The sequence below is a fragment of the Trifolium pratense genome, linkage group LG5, assembly GCF_020283565.1.
Source record: "Trifolium pratense cultivar HEN17-A07 linkage group LG5, ARS_RC_1.1, whole genome shotgun sequence".
Lineage (NCBI taxonomy): Eukaryota > Viridiplantae > Streptophyta > Magnoliopsida > Fabales > Fabaceae > Trifolium > Trifolium pratense.
The window spans coordinates 3,325,896-3,331,220 of record NC_060063.1 but is presented as its reverse complement, the minus strand read 5'-3'; the positions used below and the strand labels follow the sequence as shown (position 1 = coordinate 3,331,220).

The window sequence follows — 5,325 nt, the reverse complement described above, 5'->3', positions numbered from 1 at the left end:
CGAGGCATAATAAGTATAAGCATAATAAATGAATAATTGAGTTTTGGTGTCATGTAGGTGAGGTAGTTTGGCAGATTCATTGCAAGTGGGAAGAAGAAAGAGAAGGACAATCCAAAGTGTACGTGCTATTGTTCTTGACATAAGACACACCCCGAAAACGATAGGGATTATTGATTGTGTAATCGAGAAGGTGGAGTAAGTGGAGGGCTAAGATATGTGTGGTGATTGACTACTAGTTGTGGGCATGTGCCTATTGCATATGCTACTTTTCTTTTTTCTTTTAAAAAGTAAATAGTCAATTAAATATCAATTGGTAGTTGATTCAATGGTAATTGATGCTGAATTCGATAGAGATGATCACGGTTCGACTCTTCGCAACTGGGATCGAGAGAGACATGTAGTCACTTGATATTAGAACTAGTCCAGAACTAAATTAAGCAGTTCATAGGTCAGATATAGGTGGTGGAAAAAAAAAAGACTCGATGAAATTGTGTCGTAAGCATAATTTAGTTGATAAAAATATTGTAAATCATATGCAGCAATTGAAAGAGGGAGAGAATATTTGATGTGTTGAGACGAATTCAAATCGGAATACTTTTACTTTCTACGTTTGTATGCTTGAATTTTGCTGCTAAATTTTTGAACCCCATAAAAAATGTGGAAATTAGATGTTAATTTAGTGTGTGACATATATATTCCCTCCGTCCCATAAGCAAAAAAAAATATTTTCACACTTATTAAAAAAAATAAAATATGATAATTTCAAGTATGACTTTTTGTGTTTTTGTTGAAATAAGCTTTATAGGAAGATGTGAAAATAATTTTTATTGGTATCACTACACCAAAAAAGGGCTTTAATAGCACTTATTTTGGTCTTTAATAGCACTTAAAAGCGCTATTAATGTTGGCGCTATTATAGGTATGTACTTATAATAACACTTTAAAAAGCGCTATCATATACTACTTCAGCGTTGTTACAACAGGCTTTTTAAACATGTTTTAATGGCGCCTTTTAAGAAAGCGCTATTATAGGGCTGCTATTTAATAGCGCCCGAACATAAAGCGCTGTAGTATCTTTCGAAATAATCAAGATTTAATAGCGCCCGCACCGAAACGCGCTATTATAGGTCAGATCTTTAATAGCGGTCTTTAAAAAGGTGCTATTATAAGCCTTAAATTGTATTTTGTTTTTTATAATTCTGCTAACGTAAACATACATTCAGAGGTTATTTTAACTCAATACTATACATATTCATTCTTCTCATAATGCAAATATGAACAGAACATGTATCAAAAGAAAATACATTCAATTTTCAACACCGAATAATAATTTCATTGCATATAACATGATCAATCAATCATTTGTATTGATCCAAAAACTAGTTATACACATCTCATAAACAATATATAATGATCGATCCTATCTATATATACACGACATTACAACTCAACATAACTAACAGCAAAAACGCAAAGCCGCCGCACATAGCAAGAGGACAAAAGCAGCCGCAAACACCACCAGAAAAATACCCTGCCAGGGGATGTACAAGCGATCCAACATCAAGGGCTAAAATCGTCAGCTAAATATCTAGAAACAGGGGAGCAGAGACAAATCTTGAAACATGTTAAAAACCAGAAGAAGAAAAAAAAAGCATTAATAGGACATACATAAGCACTTAATTCACTTTCTTCATTTTTCTTATATTTAATTGTACCATGAGAACCTTGTTTTGCTCAAAAATATATTTCATTTGTTCAAAGTTCAAACATGTGATAACATATGATAAATTTGATCCTAAGGCTAGACGACAGTCCATCATGTAACATAATAACACAAATATACTAAAATATAAGAACATGTAGTCATTCCTGGGACTATATTTCTAATCAATTCTTGGTAGTAAAAACTAAATAAAATCTAGTGTTACTTGAACTCTGTCCTTGTTACTTGAACTCTTGCTGATACATAAGATCTAAAGGAACATACTTTATCTCTGTCTTTGCACACTATATCTATTTAATTTTTCCCTAACACAATTCTCATCCCAGCAATATTTTGTATAACTGCCGGAAGCGTGTGTATTCAAAGTTCAGATATCACATGTTTCTTTTAATGAGTATTTTAATCTCCACCTTTTATTTTAATCCAAAGGCTAATAATATTCAACCCTCTCACTTGAATGACTACAAAACTCATATGAACTGTTTTATTACTTAGTCAAGATAATAGCCATTCTATATGAACCCATATGAATATTACAACGGACAAATCGCAAACTTAATATTACACAGATTTTGAGTATGTCAGCTTACTTAATGCCGTCGATGAGGAAGACAAACTAATTGTCTATTGTAATTTAAGTAGACATCATGGGTGAATTAGCTCTTTTGAAAATTAAACACTTACATGTTCAACACCAGAAGCTCTTATAGCAGAATAGATTTGCAAAACTTCGTCAAAAGCTTTCTTATATGTCCTCCATACATATGGTCCAATCTATGAACATTAACCCAACAAAAAAGTCAACTACCTATCTTCTCGACATATATTTATATATTTACTGCAATCATTAAACATAGAGATATCATCGAACCTTCAAGTGTGTCTAAATTGAACTTATAGAGCAGCAGTGAAAGCAATTGCCTAAAACATGAATATCTCTATTCCTAAGTTTTAACCCAGAGCCTTATCAAATTTTTTTCACAAAAGTAAATCTAAAATCTAATCAGAGTAAGAGTATGAAAGGAAGAGCTAGAAGTCAGTCCATAAAATGATTAGGAATGGATAAAAAAGGGATGGATTTATCTCAAGGTAAAATGTCATATGACCTATAAGGCTAGTAGCTAGAAGTCAAGACATTTAGATGACTTTGTCAAATGATATACAAGCCAATAAAATTGCAAACTCATAGCCAATGTTAAATAAAGAACTACTAGTCACACAAGAAATTACTACTCATTTCAAAAGGCCTAAAACCATTAAATAAGGTACTGTAACCTGCTATCCAAACTAAGTTTCATTAATCAATTCATAAACTAAACAAACAATAACGTAAAAACATAAACATTACAATAAGGTTTCTTAATCAACCAATCTCATTTGATACAACACTTTGTACCCTTAGTCAACCTTTTATCAACTATCAAACAAGTCAATCATGCAAGATCTGTTGTAGCCACATCAAACAGAAGAATGCAGTAAAAACAAGGGAATGAAGACAAATAATATAATAAGGCAGTAAAAGCCAAAGGAAAAAAAAAAGAAAGAATATCTATGGACAATGCATCATGAAACAAAACTTACAGGTTTTGAGGAACAATGTAAGCTTATTACAATGGCCTATATTTCAATTTCAAAGTCTCACCATAATAACCCTTTCGAATGCACCAGCTAGTATATCCTGTAAAGAAACATGAATTGCCTCTTGATATAGAAAAGATGTAGAAAAAGGGTGTGAGTGCAACCGAGGTGTTGAGAGCAAGAAATTATTAAAACATTAACAATTAACAATTCCATACAGTTTGAATCAATGAAATTAAAATAAAAATAAAAACTGAAACCAGGCTTGAAATTGAAAGTTCCCCTGTCTATGCTGGAATCAAGCTTAGGGAGTGATTCCTTCTGTTTAATGTTCTTATCATAAAGAAGCTTCTTCATGGCAGGGTCGGTGGCTTTGCCGAAATCAAAATAATCTAATAATTTTTGTAAATACTAATAATAATCAAATAAAAATTAACAATAACAATACAACCGTCAGTTATTACACAGTGTATCAATCAAATCAATGACTCACGTTGTACAGGTCCAGGGGCGAAAATTATAGAAAATGTGGAGATATAACGGTTGTTACATTGAGATTTTCCCTTCGAGGTATATTGATTCTCGACCTTTCTTGCAATAACCTGAAACACACATAAAAGAAGTATAAGAAGGAGGTGAGAACAACAAAGGTGTTGAGAGCAAGAAATTAGGGTTCGATAGTGAGGTGCTGGTTTGAGAGAGAAATCACGAGATTTAGGGTTCAACGGAGATGGAGGTTAAACAAGAGTGTAACACTTTAGGGTTTGATGAGATTTTGCTGTGAGAGTAGAGGAACAATGGAGAAGAGGAGCGATGGAACAATGGAGAAGAGTAGAAGGAACAATGTAGGTGAGTAGAAGAACAATGGGGAATGTTTTTAGTTTTTAATTTTTATCTCTATTTCCTTTTTTTATTCATCAACCAATGGGTCAATGGTTCGACACCCACCAACCACAAATTATTTTTTATTTATTTCATTAACCATAGCGCTTATATCAAAAGTGTTATTATAGGGTATCAACTTTGATAGCGCTTTCTCGAAAGTGCTATTAAAGAGTTCGCGTTTTTAACTTTTAATAGCGCCTTTTACAAAAGCGTTATAATAGTATACCTGAGTTTAAGGTTTTAATAGCGTTTACTACAAAAAGCGTTGTTATAAGGGCTCCGTGTTATGTTTTAATAGCGCTTGTTAAATAAGCGCTATTAAATATGCGCTATTAAAGCTCAATTTTGTAGTAGTGTATTTAATTATGAAAAACAAAAAAAAAGTAAATTAAGTAAAAATCTATCTTAAAAATAATAAAAATTAATTTTTTTACTTATAATTTGGGACATAATTTTTATTCTTCTTATAATATTGGAAGGAGGGTTTACTTCATAAATAAGTAGTAGGATATATTAATGTGGTTAGGTGATCGTTATATACTCCTATGAAAGTACACTTGTTATATTACTTGATGAGTAGATGTCGACTTCTAAATAAATTTTTATGCTTCAATATATTACTTTTTATTTTCAATTAAAGAATACCCTATGGTTATATTTCTTTTTTCTTTTAAAAAGTAGTAAAGAGTAAATAAATATAGTCTCGTAATCACAGTTCAATTAATAAAAATATTATAAGTAATATCGAAATTCTAGTCAAGGTACAATTCAAGTTGTAAAAATTTGTGTTCTTTATTTAAGTAAAAAGTCATAGAACGGAGTTTTGTTGTGCACAAATAGTAACAGAAGGTAATAATAACGAAATTGCAAACAATAAGAACACAAGAAGTTTGATAACGGAGTTCCCCTTAGGTACGTCTCCGGCTGCAGAATTCGCTACAGCTCGTTTCTATTAGATGAAAGAATGAATTAGGGTTTCAGTGTTACAAGCGGTATATATAATAACAAGAGAATGTCGAAAATACCCCTGCACCATACCGCGGGGGGCGATCCCCCCAAAACATCTCCGCTAGCTCAGCTCCTTGGCCGCCCCCAGCCTCTTCCTGATGCATATATGAACCATACTCAACAATCTCCAC

The 5,325-nt window shown here is 32.3% G+C and overlaps 1 long non-coding RNA gene across 3 annotated transcripts; it reads right to left on the bottom strand.

The window, feature by feature from the left end:
- Positions 1-1,310: 1,310 nt before the first annotated feature.
- On the bottom strand, positions 1,311-4,165 carry LOC123887520. Of its 3 annotated transcripts, none has more exons than XR_006801539.1 (3): positions 3,305-4,165; positions 2,408-2,497; positions 1,311-1,588 (listed from the first exon to the last, which is right to left on the bottom strand). It is a non-coding gene; the product is annotated as an uncharacterized LOC123887520 (long non-coding RNA). The 3 variants fall into 3 exon arrangements; XR_006801540.1 differs by having other exon boundaries at positions 1,311-2,497; positions 3,305-3,401; positions 3,795-4,165; XR_006801538.1 differs by having other exon boundaries at positions 1,317-1,531.
- Positions 4,166-5,325: the final 1,160 nt, after the last annotated feature.